This window comes from Anser cygnoides, chromosome 11, assembly GCF_040182565.1.
Source record: "Anser cygnoides isolate HZ-2024a breed goose chromosome 11, Taihu_goose_T2T_genome, whole genome shotgun sequence".
NCBI classification, from domain to species: domain Eukaryota; kingdom Metazoa; phylum Chordata; class Aves; order Anseriformes; family Anatidae; genus Anser; species Anser cygnoides.
In genome coordinates, this window is record NC_089883.1 from 15,147,033 (window position 1) to 15,167,981 (window position 20,949).

Consider the following 20,949-nt stretch of genomic DNA (forward strand, 5'->3'; position numbering starts at 1 on the left):
CACATCAGGTCTACTTATAACAAGATTATAAAACAAAGAAAAGAAAAATTATTACAAACTTAAGTTAGTTTGCTATTAGAAAATACCAAGTAGCTGGCATTTCAGTTTTGAAACTGGGAGGAGTTCAGTCAGAACTGGGAGGCATCCCCATCATGTGACACTTGAAAGCTGTAGTAACTTTCAAGCTATCTGTTCTATTAAAGATCTGGAAGTACTGGAAACAGCCACACATCTCAGTAAAGCTGAGCTGTCATACAACTTAACTAATCAAACTGACATTACAATGTACCAGCAACACTTTGGTGCTGTGGATTCATACATGATTTTTCAACAATCAAAGCAATTTGGCATTTATGACATTAAATATTCTTGTAACCACTCACATCTCTGTACGTTACCACCATAGTTTTGCAAATGATTTCCCAGAAGTGATACGCTACCTGTTCCTATTACCTGGAAGTAGTATGGCAACAACTGCCAAAGATCTGGGGTATCCAGTGGGTCATTCTGAGACAAAGAATGTGGATAAGTGCACACCAAGCCAGGACAGGTACACAAAGAGTCTACTGCAGAAACACTCTCAGAGAACCACAGTTGTACTCTTCAATTCGCTTATACTAAAAACAACTGGAGTCCAACAAAGAGCTAATACAAAAACTTAGGCTGGTACTATTTGAAGAAGCTTGCATTTTAAAAAATTCCTAAGTGGTTTGTGTTCAGTTTTAATCTGGGTTCATTACCAAAAAGCCATTACCGAAAGCCATTAAGATAAAGCTTTAAATATTTTATATAATGTTCCTCTAGAGTACCATAATGACAGTAAGTGTGAAAGGTTGAGCAATCATAGCACAACCATTATAGTATTCTTCTTGGTTAATACAGAGAAGTTATTAAATTATAAGGCTGAACTTTCCTTTATGCCTAAAGCCACCTTTCAATTAGTGATTTTCTTCAAGTTTTAGGTGTTGGGACTACTTTGAAACCAGAAAGAAGTTCTAGCTACAAAAGGTAAACAGAAGAACACTGTGTATAAATCTAGCAATCCTACATTTAGTTTCATCACATTACTTCCTCAACGACACAAAACACTCACATGCTTTGGCACTATGCTTACTATTCATGAGAAATAAATCAGGCAACAAATGGGGAAAAGTGACCAATAAGCAACCTATACCCCAAAGTAGCTACTGCAGATAAGTCAGTTTTTAATAGTATGAACAGAAACATGAAAGGTACCTTTGAATATGAGAACAGTTTTAATTAACCTCACCACCACCCCCCAAGCAAAACATTACAGGAGACTTTATAGTCAGAAATCCATGTGTGCCAACACAAACCAATATGCTGTGTCAATTCTTGCTCTTCCACCCACCCCAAAACACATGGTCTATCATTTACACTTCAGATTTGAGAAACTATTTATCATGCAAGTAAAGATTGCCCCATCTCCCTAGCCAGACTCCTCAGATCATGTCATCCCCCCTGCCCCGCCCTTCACAGTTTTTACATAATAAACTGCTACTGGTTGAGAAACAAGTTAATAGGATGAAAGGTGGCATTTCTTCTTTCAACAACAAGCTTTTCTCTGTAATTTTCTGCCAGTAAACACTGAGAATCATTTCAAACTTGACATACAGAAGAGATTAAAAGTTGTCATAAACACAGCATCTGAAGAGCAAAATCAAATACTTAGAAAAGGTTATTATTTTGTAATAGGGACTTATCTTACGGAGCTAGTCTGAAACAAGTATGAAAACTGTCACAAAGAATTAAATTACAGTTTGGAATTTTTTATTCTTTTTACGTTCCTGAACAAGTCGGACATACCTAAGTCATCACTGAAGAAAAGCAACCAAGACTGAGGTGGGACATGCTCAGATATTTACACGGACACCCAACAACGGAAGTTAAAAGGAGACAACCCCAAGATCTTCAAGAATCTGAGGTTGTACCTACCAATGCAGGCAAAACTAGTTAATCCCAGATTAGTAGGGAAATTCAAAAGCTCATCTACTCCCATCCCTACCTTGAAATTGGGAGTTTGATTCGCCTGACTGAATTTCAGGCACATTAACTGCTTGTGCACTGCTTTTCATAAGTCAAGTGGTGCTATTAAATATTTCTGTGTCTTTTTTGTCTAACATCTGTAACTTCAATCTTATCTGTTCAAAACAACCATTACAAACATGTTCTTTACTGATAACACATAACCTACAGCTGTGTCAGGTATTTCATAAACAGAAATCACCTACTGGAACAATGTATTCAGCATGTAGGCAAATTTGACTATCCTGCAGCTGAAACTGTACTCTCAAATACAATTCTTCACATACACTTGGAACTAAGCATTATTCCTTTAAAAATGTAAAGCATATGAAAATAGTGCTTCAGGTATGAGCTGAAGTATTTAAACTAGCCTTTTTTCCTTTATACTTCACAGGTGGTGGCTGCTCAGTCCTACACTGATCTGCTAAAACCCAGTCTCAGCCTCTTAGGATCTACTATGCTTCTTAATTATTTGCAGCTTTGAAGATTCATCATCTTCATTGCATCCTACACATGTGGGATGACAGCTTTGAAGAGATCTGAAAAGGCACAATGGGTAAGTTTTTCAACATAAGAGGCAAGTATGCCATTAATTTCGTCTTAAGGCTGCATGTTTGTATACAGGTCAAAAGAGTGCATGTTGTGACCATTTAAAGCCAACTATACTCTGCTGCATTTTCAAGGTAATGTAAATCTCATCTCTTACATGATGAAGCTGAACTAACCTTCTGAAATAAATATCAGAGATAACTCTCTTTGTGTTTTCACAAACTCTTTGTTAGGCAAACGCTACTTTCCTGCTGTTCACAAATCTTCAGGAGTGGTAGGAAGTTCTCCATAAAGCAGCAACTACTCAAACTTTACTCAGAATTGTACAATGAACTCCAAGCTTACTCTCCAAGTAAATTAGAAAAACAAGTTCTAACTTTGTTGTCGGATAGGAAGAGAAAATCTTGTTTAACGTGTATAATTGTTCCTCTTAAGGGGGAAAAATGAGGTTTACCAAACATGAAATAGTAACTTACTTCAACTTAATTATTGTTATTACAGTAAAAGCTACAGCAAATACTCACATTCAGTCACACTTATTAAGTTCTTTGAAAGGCATTTGCCCGGAACAGTATGTCATCCTGGCATCACATTGCAATGCCTTTCCTTTGATGACAGAAAGCTAGTTTGACTGATTTACCAGTGTAATCTGAAGTACAAGGCAGTCATGCTTTACCACCCTCCTGCGAAACCAAGCACTAAAAATGTGTCACGAGTCAAACTCATCTATTCTTCTGTCATGATGTGAATGATATTTACCCTCCAAAATGTCCAGAGACTCTCAAGTATCAACTGCTTAGGCATGCCAGACTCACAGTCTCTGCAAGGAGTTCACTACAGTTATCATCAATGGTTCTTCATTTAATGTAACATGTCTGGCTCTAGACTTAAGCCTAGAAATAGGCTTTTAAAAATGGAACTAAACATTTTTCCAAATAAGGGGATACAAAACATAGTAATTGAAAATGACAGCTGATGATGTGAAATAACATACCTTTGAACTATGAGTACACGGCAGTTTCTACAACAACGTACCATTCACGCTAACTGTAACTTCTCACCTTTCTTGATTTGGAATCTGCACTGAAGTTATCCTTTATTCACATCTGGACAAACTTTAAGCTGTTGAACAACTGTGAACAAGACATTAACCTTATTTGTCCCGGAAACAGAAAGAGCAGCTTGCCTTAGAACAGTTGCATGCTGTTTCTCTTCTGGCTACTGACACCTCAGCAGCGAACAACCCCATAATATTAAAGAAACTTCTCAGTACAGGGTTTATTTTGTTCCCACCTTGTGATGCCATACACTCAGAATATCCAAATATTTACTTGCATTCAAATCAGAATTCATTGGATTTCTTACCCATTTATGCTACAGCAACATTTATTCAGCAATCCTTTACAAAGGCTCACTGGTTCCGTGGAAGCTAGTTAGCCTCAGCAACTCTATGGCAATATATTTGTGTTGTTTTCATTAAAAAAAAAGCATGAATTCAGATGTCATAAGTAATCACTATCAAAAAAACATACAGGAGCTTCTACTTTTTCTGTACTATTAAGTCATGAATTACTCTGGCTGCAAACATTTCTTCTGAATAAGCATCCTTTAAAGGAGGTTCATGTTTCCCCTTCAAGATCCTCATCCAAGAAAAGTCTATCAGTACACGATAACACTAGTCCTGCTCCCAATCCCCATTCCTCTTCACAAAAACATATTTAACCTCCACTTATTAACAAGTCGATTTTCATATTTCTTCTCAAAAAAGTTAAGTCAAAATATTTATTTTCTTGTTAATGTACTATGTGCACAGTAGATTTTAGCCCCGTACAAAAAAACAAACAAACAAAAATACCTATCACCAGATCCAAGCCTTATATTAAATTCATCTTAAAGTTTTGACTAATGCTGCAAAAAGGCAAGCACACCAAGTGAGCCTAGAAAGCTGTCCAGAATATTGCCTGTTGCAGCACATGTCCTAAACACGCTGGTGACTATGCATTTTCAGAAGTATGCTCACCTTTCAAAGTTACAGGTACAGCCTTTGAAGCAGTTATTTAAGTGCAAAAATGTTCAGCACTGATCACCAAGAATGAGCATATATACATTTTAGAGACCATAACAATTCATAACATATGTGCACTACAGAAAGATTTTAAATCCCAGTTAGTTATATAAAAACAAAAAATAATTGAAGATATAAGAAGGCTTAGCTGAATCTGAGGTTTTATACTAGTAATCCACCTATGTCTGCTGCTGAGCAGGTCTGGAAGAATCATGTGTTTGAAGGCAGATGAAATTAGTAGGTAATTATGTGAAAACAGGAGCAATTTACATGGCCAGCCTCTGCCTTCACAACAAGCACTAAAAAGCATAGTAAAAACAAAGAATAATATGCATTTCTAAAATCAAACTCAGCACTGAAGTGCAAGCTATTATTTTACTAGAACAAATAATATATACGTATGAGTAGCCACAAGTTCTAAGATGAGGTATCTGCTCTAAGTCCATTGTTTGTATTAGGCTTATTGTTTCTATTAGGCTTCGTGGGTAGCAGTACTCTTGGAGACTAGATACAGCTCCAAAAGAAAAACAAAAAGGGCAGAACTTGCAAATTTATGCCAATGCAAAGCACTATTTCTACATTCTAAGTCTAGACAGTTGTACATTTAAATCAGTCTGGTTGAAACAGATCTCTATCTATATTTTACATTAGAAGCTATAAAGGCCTTTTAGCTGATTCAGTTTGCAGGTTTCATGTAATAAGGATTTCCACCATTCATTTCCCATACACAAACTGACAATTTAATTCATGCAAGATAGTCAGGACCCTAAGATGCATGTGTACTAAAGCGCAACTAAAAATGCACTTTCCTTTATTGTCTTTTTTTTTTTTTTTTGAGTTAAAAGGTGATTTTTTTGTTGTTGTTGTTAAGCACTGACAACATGCATGGATAACAAGCATATATGAAAAAGAGGAATCACTTCTTACCTTGAAAACACTTAATATAAAGGAGGGAGTTAAAAGTCACACTGCATATAATGCAAAATATCCTAACAGTATTATAATCTCGTATTTATACAATTTAAATATTTCTGGAACAAACATTCAATAACTTCAGTTCTTAGTAGAATACTGTAAGTATATAAGTATTTTGTGCCTAGAAAATACAACAGAGAATTTCATGAATGTAATTCTAGTTATCATTCAGCTGTTAAAACTACATATATTTCTGAAAAGCAGCCAGTACGGAGACCTATGCTGCCAAATTTGGAGTGCTGAAAGGGAAGAATGTGGAGTCAAACACAATATAGGATTTTGTAGTACTGCAGAAATGTTATACCAGGATATACCAGCCTACTAAGGAACTCCCGAGAGGGGCCCAAATTCAATTAGTACCCTGAAATCGACACATTCCTCTATTGCATTCTTGCACTCCAGAAAATTATTCCAAAAAACACAATACCTTTTCAGAAAATAAAAATTGGCATAACATCTCTGATCTTCAGACTAAACAGCTTGAGATAAAATTCTCCTCAAAAAAATAGATATTTATTCCAGTGAAAAGTCATTAATTTATCAAGACACCTCAAAAGTAATCTTACAATTTGCCTTCAAACTACACAAATTAAAAGTGTCTACTTACAAACAACACGTGCAGAAGGCTGTCCAGACCAATAAGGTACCAAAATGCTGTTCCGGAAAGAAAGCAAGCTATAGCTCTGTATGTATGTTTCATCATAGCTCTCTAATTCACAGTATGGCATCTTAACACAATTTGTTTGCAATTTTTCTGGCTACTTAAGACTTAAAATTGAAGGTATTCAACTTATAACAAAAGGTTTATTTCTTCCTTAAAATTTCTCCCTACAACAACAGCCTTCGTAGATCAAATTATCTACTTCTAAACATCAAAATACTCTGGACTGTTAGGAAGCATGCTATTGTATCATTTATTTATCTTCACTTTCACATCACTTAAGAATTAGAAGAGCTAAAATGCCAGGAAGTCTCCACACTGACTACTGCTACAGAAGCTATGCAATCATATACACATAACGTTACACATTTTTTCCCCTCTATGCATTTTGTCTAATGACATACAGAAGCAAAAATCAAACTTTCAGCGCCAGGAAATTATTTCCACAAGTATATTCTGGTAAGATGAAGAGAGAAAGAAATGTTCTGCACTTGAAAATTAATTTGTTTTAGGCTGCTACTTCCTCAGTAAACAGTAATGAAGAAAAAAAAAAAAAAACCTTTTTTACAAACAGGAACTGCTGATGCAACTAGTGTGTGCTTTTAACAGCCATCAGCAGCTCAGGAGTTCAAAATGAGATCACAAGCAGCCACCTGAGGACTATGGCCACTTTCTGTCAAGGAAAGTTACCACTCCAGTCAAGCTCTTAAGATGGTAGAAATCAAGATCAAAAACAACTGGCATTACAAATTGACCAGAGTGAATGTCGTTGACTAGCACAAATGCAAAGCACTTCTTGACCCACAAACACTAGTCTCCTAGATCAAAGCAAGCCCACTGGCATCAACAACTGTTCTAAGTCTTTCCAGAGGAAGAAAAGTGCTCTTTAGAGCAGATTGCCAGTAATAAAATTTTGTGAGATTTCCTAAGACAGTACTTTTTCATCCTCTTGTATGCTTGAAGGTCATCTTCACAGCACAATCATTTGGTAACCAAGCTTGCTGTACAGTACTGTAACCCCAGCAATCTATGGTTTTTAAATTACTTGCAATGTGCCTCCTTCTCCAAATAACATCCATTTATACAAGTAAGCAAAGTCACACCAAACGGGTTAAGACCACTAGTGGCTATTTCATGGATTAGTAATTTACTTTTTTGCAGGAGGTACCAGTCTTTTGATACCACTCGAAAACAAGAGCAAATTAAAAAAAACAAAAGCGAATTAAAAGGCAGCTTTTTCACTACTAGTTATTAGAGCTCTTCAGTGACTGAAAATTTCATAGTTCCAGGAAGCATATATATGATTGTTGTACGCTATACCAGATAGCATAAATCTGTTCTCTTTCTGCCTGCTATATCTTAGAGGACAGGACGTTCACTTTTCAGAAAAAAACAGTACATCTTCAGGTCCTGACATCATCACATTTTTACGTCTATTACTTTAACTATGCAGCTGCCAAATCAATTCTGATTAGAATACACTTTAAATTTCATAAAGTCTTCCCACAGACATATATCTTTCAGTCTCAAGCACTTCATGTCATTTTAATTGCTTCACTTCAAGTACCCCTAGGAAAAAAAAAAAAAAAAAAAAACAACTGATGCTTTGCAGTATTCACAGGCAGTTTGAACAGCACTCACACTGTCCCATGGGAGAACACTGTCTGGAATCACCATTTAAATAGGGGAAGAAGGAGAGAGAATGCTGAAAACACATACATAAGAAATGCATGCTGCTTATACTCTTCATTAAAATCAAACATAAGACCAGCTCAACTCTCCCCCACCCCCACGTGCCTTCAATAAAAAGAAGAGAGATGTCTTCTCTTGACAGAACTAAGCTTTCCAAGCATGTGTTTTGAGGCTGAGGCAGTGTCTGAGCTATGTAGGAAAACATGAAATAATCCTTTTCAGGATGCCTTATCTACATAGTCTCAGACTAAGGCTTTTTTGTTTGTCTGTTTTTACACATATTTTATATTTACCCAATAACATAAAGAGCAGGTAGGACGCCATCACACTTGTCTTCGTCAAATCCTTGAACTAAATCAACCCTCCAGTTGTGTGCATGTAGGCATCTAACCCCAAGCACTAACCCTTTCAATCGCTCCCCATACTGGGACTGTTTCAAGTTCAAGTCTCCCTACCATTTCACTGAGGTTCATCTTTGAGAGGAAAAAGCAAAATCATTGCATCCTCAGCCTCCTGTATGCCATAGCATTTACGCATCTTTAGAAGATCGTACAGTTGATATCCAAAGTTAACTCCAAAGTTTTTTCTCATACGCTATCTGCCCAAGGGACTGATTCCTCTGCATTCTGAAAGCACATCGGAAGTGTTTATTGCTTCCAGATTTTGAAAAGAGAAATTACTGTTATAACTCAGCTGGGTTGTCTTAAGAGCTCTGCTAAAGCCTCTCTGGTTTTCATCACAGAGTCTCACTTCAGAATAAACACATTTCCTGTGTGTTAATTTTCTCCAACTATACAAAACTCACACTCAAGTCTTGGGCAGAACAATCCATTTACCAAGGAAGAAGAACACAGCAGCATTTACATTGCAATGTGCTTGAAACACTTGCAAAATATTTAGAAACTTCAGTTGCTGCACATAATACTTTTGCCCTAACCTTTTTGCCACTCTCTGCCAAGAATCTGACGCACTACATTCAGAATTCGCACTAAACACAAAATTTGATAATCATGACTTGTGTCCAATTCTGCACTTAGTTTTATTGAATTAAGCTAGCACATAGGTGAAAACTGACCTCACTGTCCCAGGTACACAGCTTATGTCAGACAACAAGAGCAACCGTTAACACACAGGTCTACCCAAGTTAATGATAAATGAATCTAATGTATAACCTCCAGATCTGAAAGTCAACCAACGTAACAGCCCAGCTACCAGCTTGACTCTAGCGATCAGAGTACAGACACTAGTCAAGGCTGCAAAAATACACAAACTTACCCAGAGAGCTTTTTCTCTCAGAAGTCACAAACAATAAAATTAAAACACAGCCATCAACTGAACAGGTAATTTGACAGCTGTATTGTTTGAAGCCACAGTTTAACCACTTCTAACCAAAGACTCCAGTATGGTTTGATTTGCCCAGTTTCAGACTAAGCATCATGTCTTTGAGGTCAGGAAAAGCCAGTCACTCCTAAGCAACCATCAGCACAATTCAGCAAGGCTGATGTTCGTGCTCATCTCTTACCACTACACTGAGCCAGTATTTAAGCTGCTTTTTAGGATGTGCTGGAAAAACACAGTTTCTATACACATATACTCTCCCTGCTGTCTTAAAAAGCAAAACAACTCCCCCACACTCTAGAAAGCTTTTGTATTTAACCATAAAGTCAGGCATCAAAAATCACCATTGTTTTACACCTCTTAACATTCAATTTGCACACAACAGAAACTGCTCCATTACACAGCAAATCACCTCAGGCCACAACACTCTTGTGGCCTTTCTACAAAGACATAGAAACAGAAGTGGACATTTCTAGCCTACCTGATAAACAACCTCAACTGCAAATAGCAGTATTTGAAACACTTTCATTACTGAGTGGAAAACCAAAACCGACTTACACAAATGTCATAAGAATCAGGCATCCTATTCCCTTCCTATTGCTGTCTCACAGAGATGAGGACACTTCTTATGCTGGCCCATTACTTGCTAGAAACATCTCTAACTTTGCTAGAACTGTCTGGGGGGGAAAAAAAAAAAGGCCTGACATGCGTGTCCATTTGCAGATGTTGGTTTGCAACGTACATACATTAGAATAGAATAGTACAGATGGACCTTCAGAGACTGAGTCCAACTGCCTGAACACCTCAGGGCTAACCAAAAGTTAAAACTTATTCATGAGGGCATTGTCCAAACACCTCTTGATTGCTGACAGGCACGGGGCACCAGTCACCTCTCTAGGAAGCCTGTTCAGTGTTTCACCACCTCCTGGTAAAGAACTTATTCCTCATATCTAGCACACCTGCAATATAGAAAATCCCAATAAGACGTCAAGTTTGCTACCTAACTACCTAAAGACATTAATGCTAGTGATATGCTCTTAGAAGCCTCACTTGCAAAGTTCAGTCTGCAAAACTTCCTTGCTTTCTGGCTCTCTCTCTCTCCTCGGTACAACGCTTAACATGCTCAGCGTCATTCAGGAGAATCCTACATGAAAACTGATATGGTTTAAAATCCAAGCGCAATCCAGCTGCCAGGGAATCGGGTAATTATTGTACTTCTGGAATATGATACCAGCTCAAGTGTTAAAAAATCAGCACCATTTCTCTCTATAACACTGTAAAAGCCACAATACTCAATCGCGACTACTCAAGCTTCGTTAAGAGATGACTTGATCCCCCCCATTTCACATTTCTTACAACTAAACAAAATTGAACTACTTAATTAGCAGGTAACATTTTATGCAATAATTATACGGAAATCCACACTGACCGTGCATTCCCATATTACCATTCAACTAACACATTTCTCTATGGAAGATTCAATACAACTTCAGCCATTTCTGTCATCAAATGGAATAGATCTTCTCAACTGGTGTGTTTGTCTTAATGCCACTAGAAACATCAGCCACCTACAACCATTTATATTCACTCTGACACCTTATTACTTAAACACTTGCTTACCCACTGCAGTCTAACCGTTACCATTTAGTCTATATTGATTTGCTTTGCATTAATGTTATTATACTGATACCTATGCACCTAATATTGTCTCAGCCAAGCATATTAATAAATTGAAACTAAGTAATATGACCACATAAAAGATGACTGCTTTCTTGCTGTAGCTGTAAAAAGATCAAAATCCTCCTTATTTGCCAAATTTAATTTCTGAATGCTGGACTTCTCAGCTATGCTGCAAGGATATATTTAGCTGCTGTACTACAGCTCTCATCTCAGATTACACTGCTATTTAAATCTAAAAGCAATGCATGTGTTCATGAAAGCTGTTAGAGTAAACATTCAAGTCCAAATGTGAAGTCTTTGTGGACTACGTTAAGACATATGTACATATCAAATTTAGACATTACAGGGAAGGACTTCGGTGTCTTGTTTATCACAGCTTTCAAAAGGTACCTGTAACTAATTCCTCAATTTAAGATGGGAAGAGATGAATACTTCTCATTAGTGGCGAAAAGCCTTTCCAAAGCAAGTTGAGAATATAGAAATAGACACACCATAACCTCCACTCACAGGCCACAGCTAAGCTTTCTTTCCCAGCCTTTCACCCTTGAAAGGGCAAAAAACACACAAGCCATGTAAGATCAGAACTGAGTACTCATTTTCTGTGCCCAAACTAAGGAATCTTTAGCAGCCCAACAGAGCAGAGCTCAAGAGTCTGAGGGTGGTTCAGGATTATTCTCTGGATACGGAAGGCATAACAGTACTGCTCCCAAAGGAAACACACAGCCTTTACAAGGACCAGTAACACACATGGAACCTGAAAGCCAAAGGGGAGAAAACAGTAGGCTAAAGGGAAAAGACACTGGAAAGAGTTTGGCAGCAATTTCTCCTTCTGTACAGTGCTTTTGAAAAGACAGTCAGTAGCATTCCCACATGGTGATATGAAGCTTGAGAACAGTAGCTCAACCACAGGAGGCTGAACTAGCAAACCACAATTTGTTGGCTGTTGGTGCAATTGCCTTACACAAGTCAATCCACTACAGAGCAACACCTTTCGCTATTGTAGCACCAGAGCCTCCATCCAGCTCTTGAATACTCCTGCACAGTCACTAATTTTGTGATCTATGCTTGGAGCCCAGATACTTGGTTGTACCAACTTCATTTTGATGTGACAAGAAGAAATAGACCCTGGTCGTAGGTAAATGAATGTTAACAGTAATAAGAAAATGCTAGCTATGCTTAGTTGTTGGCAGAACAACTGACTATACACATGTGCCGAATACCTTTAATTAATTAATACAAACTCCAAGTAACAACAGGAAAAAATATTCTGAGGATGGAAAAAAGCTTACAAGATTTGAAGATGGAGGGAAGAAATAAAGTAATTAAAAAATTAGAATTGTCATAGTAAGGAAATTCAAGATTGATAAAGTTGTCCCTCAGAAGCCTTGTTGTAGCAAGCAGGCAAAAAGCCAAGTCAGGCCATTCAGGCTGCCAAGAAGACAAAGCTGACAGCATGCAGGTGACAAGCCAATTCTGCTACACGTGGAAGCTGCAGTGGACACTGAAGACAAGATCCAAGATCACTGCACATTTTCACAACAGTTAAAGTGGTTTGTAAAGCAAAAGGTTGCACAGGGCTCTGCAGCGTTACCAGAATGAAAGCATCAATTCATACCTGATACATGTCAGCATCTCACTCTAGTTAACCCCATTAGTCCCACACAACTTCTTGTTCAAATACAGTATGCATATGGACTTGAATCATTATAACAAGGAATAACAGCCCTCTTTAAATTTGGATAGACTCAAAAGAAATGTCAGGCTCTCCTACTTATAAAAATAGGAAGAACTAAGAGGTTCAAAGAATGTGACCGGAAGTGCACAAAGTTGAATTAAAACACATGATATTCAATACTTGTTTAAACAGTATTGTTTTGTTTTTGAGTAATTCCAATGCCTTGAAGTTCAGGCTATATCTGAGGGGTCTTTCCCCACTGCCGGAAAAAAAAAAAGCATAGGAATACCCATTTAACTTTACAGCAATCTACACAATTTCTCACAAGCTTTACATTTCCTCAAATTTATATATATATAAATTGATGCCACTTCCTAAAATTTGACCATAATATTTAATTTTTCTTCATTATGCTGTATAAACTGGCTCTGCATCTCAGAGTGCAGTTCAGAGCAGTTCTGAAAGGTTCAATATTCCTCATAAAAAACCTCTAGAATTAACTTCGAGCTACAGGCTCCGTTTAATCCACTTGGTTAGGATAGTCAGCACAAAAAATATTAAACCAAAAATCACACATTTTGTAATCACAACATCCAGCCAACTGTGATACTTGCAACAAATAATACTTGCCAGCAGTATACAAATACATAACATGACACTGTAGTAAGTCTCTGAAGAAGCTGAACTACAAACTGTTGGCAATCATCCTAGAACTTATTTTGAAAAGAAGTCGAGGACACTGCCACCACTGCTGGACTAGTAGTATAACAAAAACCCTACGTATAACCGAGCATGCTTACAGTTACGACAAACTTCACTCATGTTTAGCATACACAAATGAACAAATTAAAAAAAGGTAGCCTGGAAAGCTCTGCTTAAACAGCAGCTTTATCACTGGATTGGTGCTGGCTGTCTAGTATTTGGGTATGTCAGGAGGATAATGCCCTCCTCAGTAGGATTGGCCACTTTATAACTCTTGCCTCCTCCCTAAAGTTTCAAAAAAAAAAAAAAAAAAAAAAAAAAAAAGTAAAGACACACGAAAGTTAGCCTATCTTACAAATAGAAGAATCTATTTGCATTCTTTGTGGTATTTTCATTGTTTTAAAATCTAGAAAATTTCAGTACCTTTCTGTTCAGAATATCTAGGAGTCAAGAGTTTTAAGCCATGGTTTCAACTTATTTTCAAAACAAACTGTCCAAGTTATTTCCTATTTGCACAATAAACATCAACACCTGAAGATATTTTAGCATCCAACTGCAAAATGAACTACAGAGCAGTTCAAGCAAATAATTCATTCTTGACTTTGTAGCTCTGTAGGAAGAAGAGGCAGAGTTCTGAGTCCATACATGTGCATGAGACACAGATATTCATCCAAACTTAAAGGATAACATTGCAACTATAAACTTCATTACAAGCAAGATCCAGTCAAAATTCACTATTTGTTTTTAACTTTCACCATCCAACATGAAACTCTTTTAAGCGTTTGCTCACATTCTCTGGAATAAAACAGTCAAATCTTCCTTGCAATAGCTGTGATCAACAACATATCAATGGTCACAGCCCAGAAAATGAGAAATAAGTGTCAGTATGGTAGTATGTACGTGTAGCAATATTTAGGGGATGAAATTCCAAACAAAGTTGAGTGGTCATACTTCATAATCAAGTTAGTAACTCAAACTGAACCTAGTACTCAAACAAATAAGCAAAGCTAATGAAGAATTAACCGTATTGACACAGTTACATCAATGGAGACAGGAGTGACAATGGGGGAAAAATTGATAGTTTTATTTATACCTAAGAATTCTTGTGCCTGGAAATAGTCTCAAACAAAACACTTTGAAAGATGAGTTATCATGCCACTCTTCATTAATGAAATTCAAAACACTGCTACATGATGAAGCAATGTCATTTTCAGAGTAGTGTAACTGATAAAGACAGATTCTCTCAAAGAGACTACGTTCTGCAAGTGCCAGGAAAACAACTGCAGTTTCCAGTCACATGTAAACCACATCTTGACTGAAGTGTTTTCATATTCCTTCCTGAAGTCAGGATTGATGATAAATATAATCCAGTATTTCCTATTTCTGAACTGCCACGGTATAAAATACTTGCAACAACACTTTTTTCTTGTTTAAAGGTTTCTCTAGAATCCAACTATTACACGATGGCAGTTGCTTGAAACACCATGTATTGGTTAGTATGGCATTCCCAGTAACAAAGAGCTGACAAATCTCTCTCGAGACGTACTTTTTTCTTTTCCAGTATTCCTGCTAAACCGTAACAGCAACTGTTATCTTCATTCTCCATTTCTCTGTGGGTAATGCCACTTCTTCCAGAATATGTGTTCAAATATGGTAGTCACAGTCCTTTTTGCAGTATTACTTTGCAACAACACATCAATCAATACAGCAAAGGCTGTGTTATAAGGATCCAACTATCCCCTGTAACCTAAAATTCCTAGTAGGTAACTCCAGATTATCAAATTAAATACCCACCATATTCGGTTATTTTAAAGTTAACGTGCTTCCCTATAGTCTTCTTCCTCCTATTTTAGCTTTGCCTAAGATTGTAAGACACCTAAGAAAGATTTTGTTAACAGAATTTTCTCCTTTTTCCGTCTAATATTTTCATTAAATGCTAAAAATACAAAATGGAGTTTTAATAAAGCAATACCCGATCTTTGCTTATTGATCAACCGCACGCACTAAATCAGAGAGGACTACATGGTATAAAACAAATGCTGCCATTCACCACTTACTTTACAAGGTTTTATAAACAACATCACACTATCTTTATAGGATGCATACCTTTAAGTGGCAGCAAAGTATTCCCCCATACCACTGTACTTACAGATTCCTTCGTGTCAGTCTGTGGTCTCAGAATATTGGAACAGGTCAACAGAACAGTCCAGCAGCAAGACAGACCTTGATGTTATCCCACAATGCAGTACTGCTGGAAAAAAAAAGAGGGGTAGGGAGGATGAAAAATAATTTTAATATTCTAAGTGAAAAGGTTAGCAAAAGAAATATCAAGTTATGACAGCACTCTTCAAGATGACAGGCACACCAAACCCAATGATAAAGAAAAAGCTTGAAATATGGCAGTAAAATGACCCATACACCAGTCCTTCAAAGTGAAGTTATTAACAAACCAGCACAGTTTATATTGCAGAATTTAGGCAGAGTGACCTGACAGCAGCAACTGCTATCCAAACCTATACCAGGAATTGGAAAACTACAGGGATTGGTCAACACTCCTGAGAATGTGCATAGTGGAGATGTGAATAGAAAAAAGAAACTCTTGATAGATAACTTCAACATCTGCAGCATCACTACTTTGTATCACCCAACGCTTGTTTGTAGGAAAATGATCGTTGTTTTCAAGATGACTGTGATAAAATACTACAGCAAACCTGCAAGTCGTCATGCACCCAGAAGTTGTTTGTGAATCCAGTTCCCCTTAAATGCCAGTCATTTGTCCTCACTGACATCTATGAGTCTGAAGGCCACACAGACTGAAATAGTCAAAAACTATGGTGTTTTGTCCAAATTATAACAAAGTACCTTTAAGAAATGCCATATTTTACAGGACTTTGAAAAAGGCTGTATTTTATTTTCATGCAACTCAAACATTTGACATGAACATTTTTAGGCTTAAACTTAACATAAGCAAACTAAGTAAAGAAGTTACACTAGAGCCAGTAAAGGAATAAACACTGCAATCAAAGGAAATACTTTCCATCTACGTGAACATTAGAACATCGGTGCTAAAGCATTAATTTGAGGAGAAATGCACTGTGTAAAACTGAGGTGCTATTTCCAGGACCTCATCTCCCTTTCAAGTAGCTGACCTCCAGATTACATAGGTCTAACAAAGAACTTTACTGATTTTAGTGCCTGCCTTTGGAACTTGCAACATGCTCATTAATTTAAAAAATATATATATAACTTGCAGTATTCAAATACAACTTCGAAGCTACTGACAGTGTTATTCAGGAATGCAAATATACATGCAACCACATATATGCATGCAGATACACGATACACAGTGTACCTTTTACTCCTCATTGGTTTCATTTCTCCCAGTTTCAGTAATGAACATGCTGAACTACTACATGCTGTTTGAGGCCTCAAGGATTATCATACAAGGGGTTAGCTTTTCACAAAAAGAGATCTAGGAAATGAAGTCATTTGTTTGTCTTGAAACTATAGCAGCTGTCATTACTATTCAGTCTAGCTCTGCTGCTCATCTGTATAGTAAAGCTGGCCATTTCAGAAGACATCAGTCATTCACAGCATGACTGCCCAACTGCTTCCCCTCCAATACAGAAGGGGATCAGATTCAACTATTCTCAAATTACTCCGGGTAATCACAAAACTAAGAAAGTAATGTAAGATATTAGCCTCTCCCCTTTAATTAAAAAATCTTAAGTTTATTCGTAGCTTTTCTTCAGTTTTAAGGCTCAGCAGAAGAAGGTACTTCACGGACAAGGACAGATGAACTTAAGGTCATTTCCTCTCAGAGGTTTACAAATAAGGGAAATAATAATTTTATCTAACAAAGCTGAAGGCACTCCAGAAATAATTGAGAATTCAAAGCAAACCTACATTGCAGTCTACTTTTAGTTACCTAGTTTCCCTTTAGTCCTTACTAAAACTATCATATGCTTGCCAACCTGAGACTGTAACCTTACCTTATTTCCTTCTACAAATTTGTTGACTGCGTGGTTTAGCAACAGAAATATAGGGTGACACAGAGAAAGCCTAAACTAATCCTAAAACCTTGACTTGTATATTAATTAAATATCTGCAGTTGTAACTGAAAATTGCATGCGCCTTGTCTGCTAGAGTAACACTAACAAGAGATTAACATACAGATCATTTGAGTTGACATTTGGTCTTATTTCCTCATGCAGCAAAAAAGACAGGCAGGATCCTTCCTCACATCCATACTCAACTCATGCAAATAATGAGACAAATAATGCTCCTTCTCTGCCACCAAGCTGACTGTGTACATCAGCAAAAGCATATCTCCTAGAAGCAGTGTCACTTCCTTTAATCAATGAACTTGTGATATGCCATCAGTCAGTCAACTTGTATAAAGATACGTATTGAAATTCTGACACTGGTCACAAAAGCCTTCTGCCTGGCAGCACTGAAAATGATCTGAAAGAAATATCATTATGTGTGGAAAGCTATTCAGCAGACACCTTTCAACAAGGTGATAGCTGTTCACATTCAACAATTTCCTCAACATCATGACAGATGTTTCCTATATTCCTATATTCTATGATTCCTTATTCTATGATTTCCTTATTCTGTAGTTTGTCTTGGCTGCTTTGTAATACCAATACTACCTGCCTGGAAGCCAGGCAGTCCTGGTACATGGGCAATACCACTACTTGGGCACTGCATTCATTATAATCTAACTGCCTGCTCATACCACTTGACCAGATGGCAGCACTTTTGAAAGCCTCACATTTTTGAGAGCAGATCTAAAGTTCAGGCACCTGAACTCCCACAAGCACTGTCCTGCAGCACTACATACACAGGCTACTTGTGAAATATTCTCCCACCAAACCTACAGTGTCTGGAAATACTTAGAGCATGGCACTGAGGGGCTGCTCACATGAGTGAAAACACCAAACAAGAACAAGCAGGCTTTTCTTTCACCTTACTTTCCTAAACACATGAAGTGCTGTACACAAACCAGCAACACCAACGAAGTCTTTTTTCACATCATCCACTTAATGTACTCTCTAGAGAGATACATATATACAATCTACAGAACAATGTACAAACCAAAAAAAAAACAAGTTAGATTTCTGCTGTTAAATACTCAACAAAAGGAGATGTTCTCCAGTGAATACAGGACTAGTTAAAAGCTTACCTTTGGGGAAAAATTTCTATCTACTTGAAAAAGTTTTTCTAAAAGACTTCAACACAAATCCTAATATCCCACGCTTAATATTCAGAAGGCTACTGGAAATACATTGTTTAAAATATGAAATTTTATAGGTGTATGACTACAGGTATAAATAGTCTTGCCCTTTACCACTTCAGCACTTATTAAGGAAAGAACTGAGTATCTCCCTTACAACCAATCTTCTCACCATATTAAATATTAATGAAAAGTGTACATGTTTAATCTAAGAAAAATCCTTAACCCTCACATTACTTGCTTGTCATATGACTAGATAAGTCATTATCGATATCATCTCACTGTTTTATCACAACCAAACACGTTATACATTTGTTTCCCCTTAGCTTTCTCAGAACTGTCTTGAAGTTGTTTCATAACTCATGAGAATTATTCAAGCTGAATAATGGGAAAAAAAATCACTAAAAAGATTCAAAAGTTAACAGAGCGTATACATTTTACAGTCTACACACATATCCAAAAGCCACGAAACATCAAGATAGAGACATGGTTAGTATTCCAAACAGCATCACTCATTTTCAAGATGTACAAAAAGAAAAAGAACAATTTTGTTGTGTAAGTAACTAGTGGAAATTTACAAAGTCTAGAAGTCTCTCTAACCAGTTGCAGCTGGTTTGAGAGCCTACCAGGGGAGGTGCCCCGCTAGACCTTCTGTTCACCAACAGTGACGGACTGGTGGGAGATGTGGTGGTCGGGAGCTGTCTTGGGCAGAGTGACCACGAAGTCAGGACGGGGACCAGTAAAACCGCTGTCTTGGACTTCCGGAGGGCTGACTTTGAGCTGTTCAGGACACTGGTTGGCAGAGTCCCTTGGGAGGAGGTTCTGAAGGGCAAAGGAGTCCAGGAAGGCTGGGCACTCTTCAAGAATGAAATCTTAACGGCTCAGGAGCGGTCTGTCCTCACGTGCCCAAAGATGAGCCGGCACGGAAGAAGACCGACCTGGCTGAACAGAGAGTTGTGGCTCGAGCTTAGGAGAAAAAGGAGGGTTTATAATCTTTGGAAAAGAGGGCGGGCTACTCAAGAGGACTATAAGGATGTTGCGAGGCTGTGCAGGGACAAAATTAGAAGGGCCAAAGCTCACCTGGAGCTCAACCTGGCTACTGCCGTTAAAGATAACAAAAAACGTTTTTACAAATACATCAACACCAAAAGGAGGACTAAGGAGAATCTCCATCCTTTACTGGATGCAGGGGGAAATTTAGTTACAAAAGATGAGGAAAAGGCTGAGGTGCTCAATGCCTTCTTTGCCTCAGTCTTTAGCGGCAAGACCGGTTGTTCTCTGGATACCTGGTACCCTGAGCTGGTGGAAGGGGATGGGGAACAGGATGTGGCCCTCACTATCCATGAGGAAATGGTTGGCGACCTGCTACAGCACTTGGATGTACGCAAGTCGATGGGGCCGGATGGGATCCACCCAAGGGTACTGAGCGAACTGGTGGAGGAGCTGGCCAAGCCGCTTTCCATCATTTATCGGCGGTCCTGGCTATCAGGGGAGGTCCCTGTCGACTGGCGGCTAGCAAACGTGATGCCCATCTACAAGAAGGGCTGGAGGGTAGACCTGGGGAACTATAGGCCTGTTAGTTTGACCTCAGTGCCAGGGAAGCTCATGGAGCAGATTATCTTGAGGGTCATCACGTGGCACTTACAGGGCAACCAGGCGATCAGGCCCAGTCAGCATGGGTTTATGAAAGGTAGGTCCTGCTTGATGAACCTGATCTCCTTCTATGACCAAGTGACGCGCTTGGTGGATGAGGGGAAGGCTGTGGATGTGGTCTACCTTGACTTCAGTAAGGCTTTTGACACCGTTTCCCACAACATTCTCCTCGAGAAACTGGCTGCTCTTGGCTTGGACTGGCGTACGCTTCGTTGGGTTAGAAACTGGCTGGATGGCCGGGCCCAAAGAGTAGTGGTGAATGGAGCCAAATCCAGTTGGAGGCTGGTCACTAGTGGAGTCCCCCAGGGCTCAGTACTGGGGCCAGTCCTCTTTAATACCTTTATCGATGACCTGGATGAGGGGATCGAGTGCACCCTCAGTAAGTTTGCAGATGACACCAAGCTAAGTGCGTGTGTCGATCTGCTCAAGGGAAGGAAGGCTCTGCAGGAGGATCTGGATAGGCTGGACCGATGGGCTGAGGCCAACTGTATGAGGTTCAACAAGGCCAAGTGCCGGGTCCTGCACCTGGGGCACGACAACCCCAAGCAGAGCTACAGGCTGGGAGATGAGTGGTTAGAAAGCTGCCTGGCGGAGAAGGACCTGGGAGTATTGGTGGATAGTCGGCTGAATATGAGCCAGCAGTGTGCTCAGGTGGCCAAGAAGGCCAACAGCAT

At 38.4% G+C, this 20,949-nt stretch overlaps 1 protein-coding gene across 1 annotated transcript in view; it reads right to left on the minus strand.

Moving 5' to 3' along the window:
• TLN2 (talin 2) overlaps nt 1-20,949 on the minus strand; it is a 228,549-nt gene that overhangs the window by 178,178 nt on the left and 29,422 nt on the right. The window contains exon 2 of the mRNA XM_048081274.2: nt 15,533-15,634. The gene's annotated coding sequence lies outside the window, so the exon portion shown is untranslated. The remainder of the gene's footprint in view (nt 1-15,532; nt 15,635-20,949) is intronic.